Source organism: Parasteatoda tepidariorum, chromosome 9 (assembly GCF_043381705.1).
Source record: "Parasteatoda tepidariorum isolate YZ-2023 chromosome 9, CAS_Ptep_4.0, whole genome shotgun sequence".
Lineage (NCBI taxonomy): Eukaryota > Metazoa > Arthropoda > Arachnida > Araneae > Theridiidae > Parasteatoda > Parasteatoda tepidariorum.
This window is the reverse complement of record NC_092212.1, coordinates 79,098,929-79,112,809: the sequence shown is the minus strand read 5'-3', so window position 1 is coordinate 79,112,809 and position 13,881 is coordinate 79,098,929. Positions and strand designations below refer to the sequence as shown.

Genomic DNA, 13,881 nt, shown 5'->3' with positions numbered 1-13,881 from the left:
CGCAACAATCTGTTTTATTAACCATAATTTAAAAGCATGAGATAAATAAATTAAAAAGAAAAGCGGCAATAGAAATAATAGATCGAGTGCTATGATACTTCACCGTTCAAACTAGTCAACAAAATGACGACTGCTTACCCATGTGATTAGCGACAGCCAATCAAAATCGAAAGCCGCACAAAGATCGCAAGGAAAAGAGTGAGTCTGAAACTAGGTAATCTAGGGTTCTGACTACGGCAACGCTTCGCATTGTTTCACCTTTAGCGTGTGAAGAGACATAGGAGAAGAAAGTACGTTAGTTTTTGTCTTGATTTTTTGGACAGATTAAAAACTTCTAAGTTAGGAAACCATATGGAACTGAAAACTACATTGTACTTAGTTATAAAAGAAAGCGACGTAAAATTTTCAAAAAATACTTTTGACAATTAAATACGAAAAATATTGAAAAAGGAGGAAATATCGTAGTATATTACTATATGACTAAGAAGGGGAGGAGAGGGGAGGGGGAGAGTCAAGACATGTAACCGTCTTCTCCCCAGATGGTGTATTCGATGGTGCATTATGGTGAGTGCCTCTGCGCTACTAAGTGCTTAAGCGAATCAGCCAGACCATTCGGGTAGGGAGGCACTAAGTTATGTTATTTTTATCATAGCTATCTTTTACATGGATGCCACAGGCGTCTACAAATGTAAGAAAGGGAAAAAACTCAATTGATTTTTATTTATATAATTAATTTAATTACTCAGTTGTAACTACCACGATGTGCATTGTAAATTATTTATATTTAGATTGAAAAAAAAATTACTAAACGTTTTAATAGTAAATTGAAAAAATAGGCTAGAAAAAGTTACTAATTTTAATTTCTTCTTATAGATTTTTGCTTTTAATTAATCACCACTTTTTATAATTTTAGACACCTGTGGCATCCTTGCTTTTATTTACTTAAATCTAGTAGGAAGACTAGTCGTTGTATAAGTGCCAAAAAACAAATGAACACGAACATGGAATTGAATCTAAACAGGATAAACCTCTACATCATGGGTGAAAGCCCTTATATAGCAAGACGGAAAAGAGAAAAACCTGGTACGCAAAACATTTCATTTCAGCATTTTTTTCGAAAAAAATGAAATATCTGTAACTATCAAGATTTCTTTTATAATTCTGGCATATATATAAAACTGCTTCTTTTCCAAGATAAAGTAGATATTGTTGAAAAATTTAAAAAAAGAATAAGTAAACTCCTCCCCGAAACTAGCTATAACTGAAATGGTTTTACTACCAGCCTTTCCTCTTTTCCGTCTCGCTTTCACCCCTGCTCTACATAGAGTGACAAATAATATGAAATTTTGTTTTTGTATACGCATTAGTTTATTAGTATTTTAGTTACTCCATTTCAAATATACTGGAGTAATACATTTATTTTACTTAATAATTTCTTTTTAAATATTTCTGTTGATATACATTAAATGTTACACAAAAAGAACAAATCGGACATACAATTCACAAATATTTGGTAAAATAAAAATACAATCAGCGAAATGAGAAACAAAGCGTAGAATCCATTCATTTGCTTGTATGTTGCCCCGTATTGGAATACGTAGCAAATTTTACATTTATCCGCTGTCGCGTAATTACCTGGCAGTAGCAATAATTGATGCAGGAAGATTTACATTGTTAATCGTTCTTGTTTATCCATTTGAAAGTTTTGAACTAAAGGTTTGTTTTTCCATCGTTCGAAGATAATTAAAGTTTTAAAAACAGACCTGACCTCTTAGTGTATTTATCCGTTATTCAGCCCATATTCATTATTTGTTGCTCTATATCTTTGTAATTTATGCAAGGCAGACGAGACGTTGTTAATCATAACTGCTAACCTGTTTTCAAACTGTGAACTTAAAGTATTTTTTTTTATTTGTCTGAAATAAAATAATATTTCATCGAACACATCAAACTTTCGCATTCTTCTATAAATTCAGCCCATATTTATCTGTTGCTGCACAATAACCCGTTATTTATGCAAGGCAGACATTGTTAATCTTTATCGTTCATCTGATAATAAGTTTTGAGCAATTTAAACAGAAGCATTTTTTTAAACTTTTTCAAAGAAAGTTATATTTTTCAAACAGATTAGATCTCTGACTTTATCCATTTTCACCGTTTTTTCTAACCATATCCATCTGTTATTCAGCCCATATTCACCAGGTGCCACACTAGAGCTCCGTAACTTATGCAAGACATGTGAGGTACCATACGTTTTAATTTTCATTGCTTATTTATATGTAAGTTTTGAAAAATATAAACAGAATGATTTTTTTTATCTCTTTCGAAGATAGTGATATTTTTCAAACAGATTAGACCTCTTACTTTATTCATCCATTTCACCGTTTTTCCTATGCAAATCCATCTGTTATTCAGTTCATATTCATCCGGTGCCACGCTAGAGCTCCGTAAATTATGTAAGGCTGGTGATGTGCCATATGCTGTGAAACTTAATTGCTTATCTACATGTAAGTTCTGAGCAATTTTAACACATTGCTGACCTGCAACTTTTCTAAAAATTACCCCATGCGCCCGGATATTATTTTGAAAGTGGATGTGGAAGTAAAACAATATAAATAAACTTTAAAAAAATTTAATTTTTTATGCCGTATGATAATAAGTATAACAATCACCTATGTGTAATGGTACACCACAAGTTTTGCAAGTACATATATCCGGTTTCGTAAAGTTATAATAAATTGGTATAGAATTAAATAGTAAAACTTGTGAAAGTAAGGAAAATTACGTCCACTTTTTAAAATAGTCACCGCGAGATACTCATATGTGTTGGTTATCTTAGCATCAGCCCCGCTAGGGGCTCCAACTAATTCATCTGAGTGGAAATAAATAATAAATCGCCGAAGCGCAACTGAAAGGTGAAAGTTGGAGTTCAGTATCTTTTACTGAGAGAAAATTAAAATGAAGTAGTGAGATTGAACAAACAAGTTTGAGAGAGAGAGAGAAGAGGTCACCGCGAGAAGGGCTGAAAGCCCATATATACCGAGACGGAAAAGAGTAAAAACTGGTAACTATTAAATTTCATTTGTTAGTTTTTTTTCGAGAATAACAAAAATCTTTAACTACCAATTGTTTTTAATGGTTATAATTTTTATATTGAATTGCTTCATCGAAGTGAAAAAGTTCATTACAGTGACTTTTTATTGTTGAGAATAGATTAACTCCTCCCGAATATTATCTAACATTGAAATAGCTCTTCTACCAGTATTTTCTCTTTTCCGTTCCGCTTTCAGGCCTGCGCGAAACGAGGAAACGAGACCTAACGAAAGAAACGAGGAAACCTAACGAAGAAACGAGTTGACTCGTGACCGATCACCAACGTTTGGCAACGAAAACACGAGTTAATTCGTGACCGGTCAGCAATGTGTTAAGCAAAAGAATCGATAGAAGGATAGACTCTTTAAAAGATAGTGAATAATTTGAACAAAAGGCTTTTTTTCAATGAATGTAACGAAATTTTTACAAACAGATGCGATCTGTGTTGTATTTTTACTTTCTCAGAATTATTAAATAAAAAATTGTGTCGAAAAAATTATAAGAAATTTAATGGTACATATTATTGTTTAAAGTTAGTGAGGTAGCTTTTTCCCCACCACCCGAGGAACTATTTAAATAAAAACAAATAAGACAGCGTTCCTTAAAATTCGAATAGAATACTAAATATTTTTTGAAATAAACCGAAAATAAGATTAGATCCAAAAAGGCCCGGTGGACCAATCAATATTGTTTAGTTATTTTCAATTCTTTTTCCCCGCAGATTTAAGAGTATCGGACTGTGTTCCAAAACTCTTCCCAAAGAATTTCCGTGAATAGTCTCCACTGCATCAAATATGCGGCAAAAGATTCGAATAATTCTCGAATATTCTACGTGAAAACGCGATCTCCATAGGGAATTTTTATGTTTAAGTTCAATCTGAACAGAAAGAGTTTTCCCTCGCAATGTTTGTTTGTAGATTAAATTAGAACTTTTAGGGATTTTGGTGAAAGCAATATTTACAATTATGCAAGCGGATGGATTAAATCTGGATGCAGTTAAGAAAAGAAAAAAATAGAAGAAAGTTCAAATCTAGGATGACTTTTGGTATTACGAAAATTTAATCAACATAAATTGACGAATTTGTTGGACATTTTTAAAATTTCTCTAATGGATGCTTTTTAAATATTTAGAGACATTTTCTTCTCATAACCGATAGTTAATTAATTATTTTCGACATTCGAAACGCTCATAACTATCTTTAAACTATTCTTACAATGCAAGTTTAATGACGACGCGTTTAGTTTACATAACGTTATGTCATATACAACTGTACTAAGAGGTTTGAATAAATTGTTATACATTTCAATCTGTTATTATAAAATACTCTCCTTAATTTAAAAGGTTTCAATATGCCACTCGTTATACAATGCAAAATAATAGAAAAATTATAGTTAAAATAATTTTTACAATAATATTTGATATATGAGCCGCTCAGAAGCCAATGCGGTTAAGTCCATTTTTTGATATTTTCTGATTTTCAGAAATTTTGATGAAATAAATAATAATCTTCTTAGTTATTAAAGGATTTACTCTTTGGTTACTTTTTTCTAGGTTATACAGCCCTTTTTTTAATAGCTTCTGAATATATTGTATAATAATTTCAGAAGCCATTGTGAATAAGTTCACCTTTTATCAATATTTTTTTACATAAACTTTGAAATAAAANTCTCTGTAATGAATGCTTTTTAAATATTTAGAGATATTTTCTTTCCATAACTGATAGTTTAAGAATTATTTTCTACATTCGAAACGCTCATAACTATCTTTAAACTATTCTTACAATGCAAGTTTAATGGTGACGCGTTTAGTTTACATAATGTTGCGTCATATACAACTGTACTAAGAGCTTTGAATAAATTGTTATACATTTCAATCTGTTATCATAAAATACTATCCTTAATTTAAAAGGTACATTGTACAATATGCTACTCGTTATACATCGTACAATAATAGAAAAATTATAATTATAATAATTTTTACACTAATATTTGATAGATACTAATTATAAATTTTCTTAAAAAACTCGATCACAATTGGGTAATCGAGTAAATATATGGCATGAATATATGGCATGATCACTAACCAATTTAAACATAGGACACCTAACCCGAAGGGCTATTAGCTCCTTTATTAAAATTGACAAAACTAATTGAGAGAAATAGGGTGTGAGAAGCTTGCTTTTGTAAATTAAGAATAACCTGTCAAAACCATGATAATATTATGAGATAAACTAATTTGATGAGTATCCAGGGTCGCCACACTGTGAGATTAAAAAATACTACAACTTTGTCTGAAAAAATACTACACATTTTTAAGCGCCCTTCTACAGCAGTAATTTGGAAATTTAAATAATATTTGAAGGTTAAAATACGATTAAGTGAATGATATTACTATTAAAAGGATTAAATAAAAATATATATTACTAAGAATAAAATAATTTTAAAACAGAAATGCAGTTATCTTTTCCTTTTGTGCACTTATACTTCAGGTAAACGAGTAGTAATAAAGATTTAAATCAGAAGCTTCGTCTTATAAGAACAGTGTGTATCATAACTGTCTTTTGTGTATCATAAATGATTTATTAACTTAAACTTAAATGAAAAAAAAAATCTCATATTTTATTTTACATCCAACATATAAAAAAAAAACATAAAATCTATTTTTACAATGTGTAGGTTGAACAAAAAGCAGGAAATATTATAATCTACATATAAGGAATTAATAAGCTTTTGTTTCTTACTATCATCACTAGTTAGAGAAACTAGTTTAAAACGAACGGTTATCGGAGCTGTGTAAGTTTTTTCTTTCATGTTCTGAAAAATAAACTAAAATCAAAAATTTTACTTTATATTCATCTTGATTTCCATGGCTATTGTTATTTAAAACGACGCCAAGAATAACGCCAAGCTGAAATAATTCGCATTTAGTTCAAGATGTATCTGATTGGCTTAATTCAAAAATCGCTTTAAGAAACTGGAGTGGCACATCTCTTTGATTTTAAAATCGATAAAAGAAGAAACAAAAACATACTAATACCACTTTTTAAAAAAACATTACGAAAAATACCACAGCCCTAATGTTTGGTTAAAAAATACTACGTATGGCAATTACATGTATATTTGCAATTAATCAGTCCTAGTCCTAGTGTTTTGATTTTATCGGGCACCTGGGCCGCGAAGCGACCCCTATCCCATTCATCTGGAATTTGAACACTGTTCTGGTTGAGCATTGAGGTAAGCAGGCAGTGGAGTTGCTTTGATGAATGTTTCAAGCACTTAGCTTGAATAAGTAAAAGGAATCAAAAAATAAAATGAGCAGCTTGCTCTAAACTGTGTTTGTTTGATTTTGGAGTTGTTTAGAATTGTATCTGCATGAGGAAACGTTATTCTCAGAAAGGTTGATGAAATTATTTGTTGTTGTTGTTGTTTATTTACGTCGCACTAGAGCTGCACAATGGGCTATTGGCGACGGTCTGGGAAACATCCCTGAGGATGATCCGAAGACATGCCATCACAATTTTGATCCTCTGCAGAGGGGATGGCACCCCCGCTTCGGTAGCCCGACGACCCGCGCGCGAAGTCGAGCACTTTACGGTAGCACAGTTTAACGAGGACCCATACCGCACACCCTCGGTCCCTACGCAGACTGATCCAAGTGGTCACCCACCCGCACACTGACCGCAGCCAATGATGCTTGACTTCGGTGATCTGCTGGGAACCGTGTCTTAATGATCAGTCCACTGCGGGACTGAAATTATTTGTTTCGATAGTTATGATATGAGCCGTCGGAGGTGAAATGTGCAGTTATTGGTCTGAAGTTTTTATCTTTGATATAATTTTCAAATTTAAAGATTTCATTAAAATTTGCTGTTTACATTCTATGGCTTTATCGAAAAAAATCTGCGTTTATCTTGTATATATGCTGTGAGCAATTAATCAGGGTTAAACGTCTATATATATATAAAGACGAAAAAAAGTAAAAAAACTGGCAACAAAGAAATTTTATTTTTAGTTTGTCTTTGAGAAGAAAAAATATTGATTACTAAAAATTCTTTAACTTGTAAAATACATGAATAGGGCTGTTTCTTCTCCGAGAAAAAGTTCATAGCAACGAATAATTTATTTATTAAGAACAGATTTACTCTTCTCGAAAAAAATCTGTGATTGAAATTCGGTACTACTACCAGTTTTTTCTCTTTTTCGTTTCACTTTCAGGCCTGACATTGACAAAAATCTGAAACTAAATATTTTTTTAGTGGTTTAGCAAAGTGTTCCCCAACCTTTTTATCACCGCGGACCTGTCAACGTTTGATAGTTTTACCGCACCCCGGGGGGGGCGTTGATTGCTTATATTTTAGATTATTTTTACTTATTAATTTAAATTTAATTGTATTTAAACATGCCTTCAAAATAAAATGCAGTTACACCAAAAAATAAATATTAAGGGATTTAACATTTTAACTTACTAGAACGTTAAATCAATGAGAACCCTGAGCTTGTTTCTTTGCGATGAGATGGTTCCATCTGGGGGTAATCGGAGACAATGATACATTACAAACATTAAAAAATTGATGCCACTACCTTCGGGGCCCCTTTTATTTAAATCAATAAAATTTTAATGGAACACAGATATTTTTAATTTGGGGTCTAAACCTAGGAATTTAAATATAGTTACAATGAAATGGGCGGCCCCGGTACCATTTGATGACAACTACCCCAGCTGCTACATGGTGGTCCAGTTTTAAAAAATATGCACTAGATGAGTTTCACAAATCTTGCTTGTTCCTTGATGGCAATGTCTGCCAGTTCTGCTAGACTTGAGAGAATCTTCTCAAATTTCTCGTTCGTGCATAGGCACATTGAGAAATTGTTTAGGTTTGGAAACTGCATTAAAACTTGTCTTTTGTTATAGATTACTGCAGAATGCAAACAATGAAATATTTGATCCTGAATGATGATAATTTTGTAAATAAATTGTACTTTGTTTAACATTTAAATGTTTTTTTCTATGAATTACCCCATCGTATGTCAATCTCAGTACTTACTTTTATGTCATTTTCTGAATTTCTGCCACAAATGTGGCAGAAAAGGGTTTCTGCCATGCCGGTTTTAACCGGTTTCCATCAGTGGTTTTAACCACTTCAGCAGAAACTTGCCAACCTTGGTTTAAACTTTGGCAAACTATTAAAACATTTATTTCTCTACAGCTGATATCTTTAATTTTCATTTCCCTACTAATAGGAGAAATAATATTTGGAAAGAGCAAAAGTTGTCATGTATAGCACGACATGTATAGCACATATCTTTGTGAAATACTTTTTTCAGTGTCAACAACCAAAAGCAGCAAATTGTTAAAACAGATTTCGTTTTAATATTGCTTTAATTTAGAAAAAAAATAACTCTGGCATTGTCAATACGATATTAACATCTATTTAAATTATTAATATGCCAGTGGTGCAGAAAATTCTTTTTTTACAATTATACAAGACAAAACCTACTGTTTCGATAATTACCATACGACACATAGAGACTTATATTAAATAGAAAGTACTAAACATTATGTGTAAATTTTTTAATATTTTATGTGGTAAGGAGTTGATGGTTTTGGAGAAGTACTATTTGTTATTATAAAACTATTTTCTCATACCATGGAAATTTTATAGTTTGAGGAAAGTAATCAGAAGCTATGTACAGCAGCATTACATTATCGTAATCGTTTTTCGTAACGCCGTGTATCACTAATAAAAAATGAATGTATTTTTTTAAAAATATGTTTATTTTTCTTTTTTGGTGCAAGTTTTGTTAATAAGTTTATTTGCACCAGTGAGAAGGATGATATTGTTTTTGCTGTGATAAAAAAATTGCGCAAAAGTTAAAAATCACAACTGGCTGTTGACACCGCTAATTATTAGCTGTTAACTCTGCAAAAAATAGTCAATAGAAAAATAGGCAATCGTAACTTTTCATGGTTTGATTTGCTTTTAAATAAAAATTCTTGAAATTTTCGTTCGTTGCAGGATATTTCGCATCAGAAAGCGTACCCCCGCTAAACTGTTCTCATACCCCAGGGGGTACGCGAACCACACGTTCGGAAACACTATGTTCGATGATTAGTTACCAAATCTACCGTAATAATTACACTTAATTATTCCTCATTTTTAAAATTTAGTGGTTATCCATACATTATCTCTTTCTGAAATAAATTGATGGCAAAATATTTTGTCGCCACATCTAATTTAATCGCAATAAACTTGTGACGAGTTTCACTCGTCAAATCATGCCATTGGCAGGGTAGCCACGGGCGACTAAAATTGTAAAATGCGGTGACGAATAAACTTCAGAAGTTTATTAAAAGAGAATAAAATTAGCAACTGTTGACTAATATATTTTTATTCAATTCAAGCAATTATATTGAGTTATGTTTTAAATATGAATAACTTGAAATCTAAGTCATAGTGGTAGTTACGATTGAACAATTAAAGTGATTTAAAAAAAAAGAAAATGAATTTAGTTTCTACCATTTTTAGTCTTTCGTGGTATACCTGCACTGAGTTTACACTTTGCACTTTGTATACTTCAAGCACTAGATCATTTAAAGTTCGAAATACAAAACTTTTCTATAATTTTTAAAATTCTTAAAATAATGTGGTTATTCATTATTAATGTATAATAAAAATTTAATTTAATAGTGATGATTGTTGATGACGACATCGTAGTGCAAAAGGTTGATAAGAGTATAGCTGGAATGATAACTGCAACGCCAAGTTTTGATAAATTGGTAGAGAATAAAATAGTAAAACATGTAGAATAATGATAATTACGCCTTCTCTTCAAAAGTGACACCACGCGATAACTGGAATAAAATCGCATTTTATATGGCACTTTGAATTTTTGATACGTAGAAAAATCACTCAAAATGAAAAATAATAAACTAAAAAATAACTTAAATTTCATTTCCACTGGAAAATATTTTTTTACGAAGTTGAATAAGTTGGTGGTATCTCTGCTTTATATTAAGTTATGATCTTTCAATACAATTTGTAAAGAAAAGATGGAAAAAAAATTCGTTTATAGATCCATCAAAGTATTCATGCCATTCATTTAATGCCATACTGGGAAATTCATTTCCTTAATATGTCAGGAAATCTCTGGAGGAAATGAAACGGCTATGATGTCGATAAATATGTCACTTATTTTATTAAATCACTGTCTGAATGAATGGGTTGCTGCAAATTAAAGTCACTTTTGCGAAATTGGGTGAAGAATAATGACGTCATTGGATATAGATGCGATTAATTATAACAATGAAATTACCTGAAGCATACTGATCGGTAAATGTCACGTGATTAGATTATTTTTTGCGTATAAAAATTTTCCACAACTATTCATAGAGTATTTTTCGATTGCGTACGTTTATTAACCCTTTGACGCAGATCAGACACCGGTGTTCTTTCTTTCAAATTTTTTTTCTGACGCTCTAAATACAAACTAAAATAAATTTTGGTATTTTTTAATTAAGGAAAAGCAGTTTAATAGTTACTAAGTTGTTAGGTAATCGGAATTATTTGCGTACTAAAATATAAAATCCAAAAACAAAGTAGTTTAATTTTTTTTTCCATTCTTGTTCAAACATCTATATATATATTTCTCTTACACGGCACCAAAAAACAGCCTCATTACAACTCCCCGAATGGCAACGTTAGAAAATCGACCAATGATTGCTGCTAAAAATGTCACATGGCAAATCTATATAAGGTGGCTCAACATATAGCGCTTTTAAAAACGGAAACAATAACCAGAGTGAGCATTATCAGGTTGTTCAATTCAGATTCATGCCCTAAAAACATGATAATATTTAATTTAAACTCAATTAGGAATTAATTAATTAATTGAAGTGAGAATGCTTTAAAAGGCCGCTGTTGAATTGATATTTTTCTACTGGGAGCTACCTAAACGTCTAAAAAACGTTTAAGTGTTTGTATTGAATGCATTGAATTTTTTTATATTTCGCGTTTATTTATGCATTGAATTTTCACGCTTTAAAATGCAGAATATTAGTGAAGCAATATTTGATAATTTATTTTGCTAATATGTTTCTTATTTAGCTAATGTTTTGATTTTTTCACCATGTACAATCTAAATAGCTAATCTACTTTTTTAATAGCCAATAAGAACATTGATAGAATTCTTCTACATAAGTACAATACTATGTCTTTGATGATAAAATACTATGTCTTTGATGATGATATACTATGTCTTTGTGCTAGAACATTGTGTTTATTAGCGAGCGAGTGCAGCGAGCCATGGTTCACGGCGTGAACCACATAGGATTGCGTAGCAATTCTCGGGAGTTGGCGAGCGTTAGAGGGCAGGGGGCGGAGCCTCCTAGTCTATTAATAATTGATTAAAGAAATTTCAACGATGAATAACTGTTTTCTTAGATTTAAATAACTGCAATTAAGAGGAAATTTGAAAAATTATTGTTTGGAAGTGTGCCGTGTAAGGAAGATTTTACCTTTAACGCAGAAAAGACGCCTGTGTTTCATGCTGTATTTCTTTACCATAGGTTATAAAAATGCGAAATATAGTATTTTTCACTTATTTTGACCTAAACTAGTATGAAATACTAAAATAATATGAAAAATATGTGTAATAAAAATTCGGAGTCATAGGGTTAAACACAGAGATGAATTTTTATAGGTTTGAGAGAAAATTATTATTTCAGTAGAAGCAAAACTTTTAAACTATTTTGCCCACCACTTAATATGAATAATTCAAAAGATCAAGCGAGTAGACAATTTGTTCCTGTCATATGGTAGTGAGATTTTTCAAGAGCTGGTAGAATAAACCGAAGCTGTTGGCTTCCATGTCAGCTGCATTTTGGAAAACAATATTGCAACGTTTTCAATTGCCTTATTCCCATGCGTATGCAGGGTAGTGTGTGCTCAATGCATGAAATAGCTTATAAGCACTTGTTACAAAAAATGATGGAATATACTAATGGAAGCCAGCACAATAAAGGAGCCGAGGATACTTTGGGATTCGAACCCGCTACCTCTTCGCTTCAAACTTGTAGGGGGAACTGTGTAACCACTCTGTCAGAGAGGCCCGAATACTACAACTTTATTTCTTTTTACACTAATATAGGCAGGTGTGTGTGCTCATTACAGAGACTGTTTATAAGCCTTTATTAAATTAAAGAATAGTTAGCATAAACTAGTGAAGAATCATTACGAAAATACATCCGAAATACATACTGTGGAATTCGGGGGTTTAATGTGGAAAAAATTTCGAACTTTGATGATTATTTTGTTATCACTTTGTAATACTTTACTCAGTAACCCTACCTTAGCATAAATGACAGCCTAAAAATCTTAGCTCTTTACACTATGTAAGGAGGTATTGAAGTAAAATTTAGGTTATGGTTAATTTTTGTTTAAAAGTTCGCTTGTATATACGAGTTTCACAGCACAATATTATATATTTGTTTACTTCTAGTGGTGGATAAAATTCCTGTGAATCAAATGTATTAAATCACTAATAAAACTGTAAAGCTCATAGCTTACTTTCAGTTTGAGTATCTTGCCAAGTGAAAACCCAGCCAAGTTTTGGCTGTTATTTAGCATTAACTCTATTGATCATAGATGTAAAATCTTACGAATAATAATTTAAATTATAATTCTGGTCACTATACAATAAATTAACTAAATGAGTATTAATTTTAAAAATTTTAAAATTGTTTCGTAATAAAAGTGTGGTAGTTAATTCTTTATCATTTCGTTAAATTTTCATATAATGTAAATGGTTGAGTTTTAAAAACTTTCGGCATGTAGAAGTTCTGCAAGAAAACAATGATAAACAAACATTTTAATAAATTATTATGTTGTGCAGTTATTACATGAACTGCACCATTTAACTTAATTTTAAATCCCAAGTGATTATAAATCTTATACTTGACAACATTATTTGTATACCGGAAAAGAAATAAAACTGGTAATGAAACAATTCTATATCTAGTTTGATTCTAGGAGATATAGGGAACCTTAGATACTGAGGCATATTAAAAGTTATAATGCATAGATACAAGTGACGTACATGATTTTTTTTTTTAACGGAGGCACTGAACTTTCGTTCCTCACCTCGGAAGATGCCGGAAGTGTGGCTCATTTAACGTTACCCAGTGGGTGCCTGTTAACCTAGATCACGGAGATGAGCAACATTACCCACGCCACACTGCCACAGATACTCGTTCATAGGGTGGGCCATATTCACACATCACACAATAAAGAATAACACACACAGAGGGAAACATCCATGCCCTCAGCGGGATTCGAACCCGCAGCACTGGCTTCACAGTCAGGCACGCTGATCGCTCGGCCACCTAGCCGGAATAAGGGACGAATATACCAACGATGGAAAATAAATGTCAACAAGTCTTGGTAATCTCGGACGCTCGTTTCTCGCGAAAATAAGCAAAAAGTTATTTTACTGCCAGCTTTTTATCTTTTTTGACATAAAAACGGCATTGACTTAAATACTATTTCCTTTTGTGATGTCCCGTAGTGGACTGATCGTTAAGACACGGTTCCCAGCAGATCACCGAAGTCAAGCATCACTGGCTACGGTCAGTGTGCGGGTGGGTGACCACTTGGATCAGGCTGCGTAGGGACAGGGGGTGTGCGGTATTGGTCCTCGTTAAACTGTGCTACCGTAAAGTGCTCGACTTCGCGCGCAGGTCGTCGGGCTACCGAAGCGGGGGTGCCATCCCCTCCGCAGAGGATCAAAATT

At 32.2% G+C, this 13,881-nt stretch overlaps 1 protein-coding gene across 1 annotated transcript in view; it reads right to left on the bottom strand.

Moving 5' to 3' along the window:
* LOC122270739 (probable serine/threonine-protein kinase DDB_G0282963) overlaps window positions 1-13,881 on the bottom strand; it is a 582,082-nt gene that overhangs the window by 162,609 nt on the left and 405,592 nt on the right. The window lies entirely within an intron of this gene.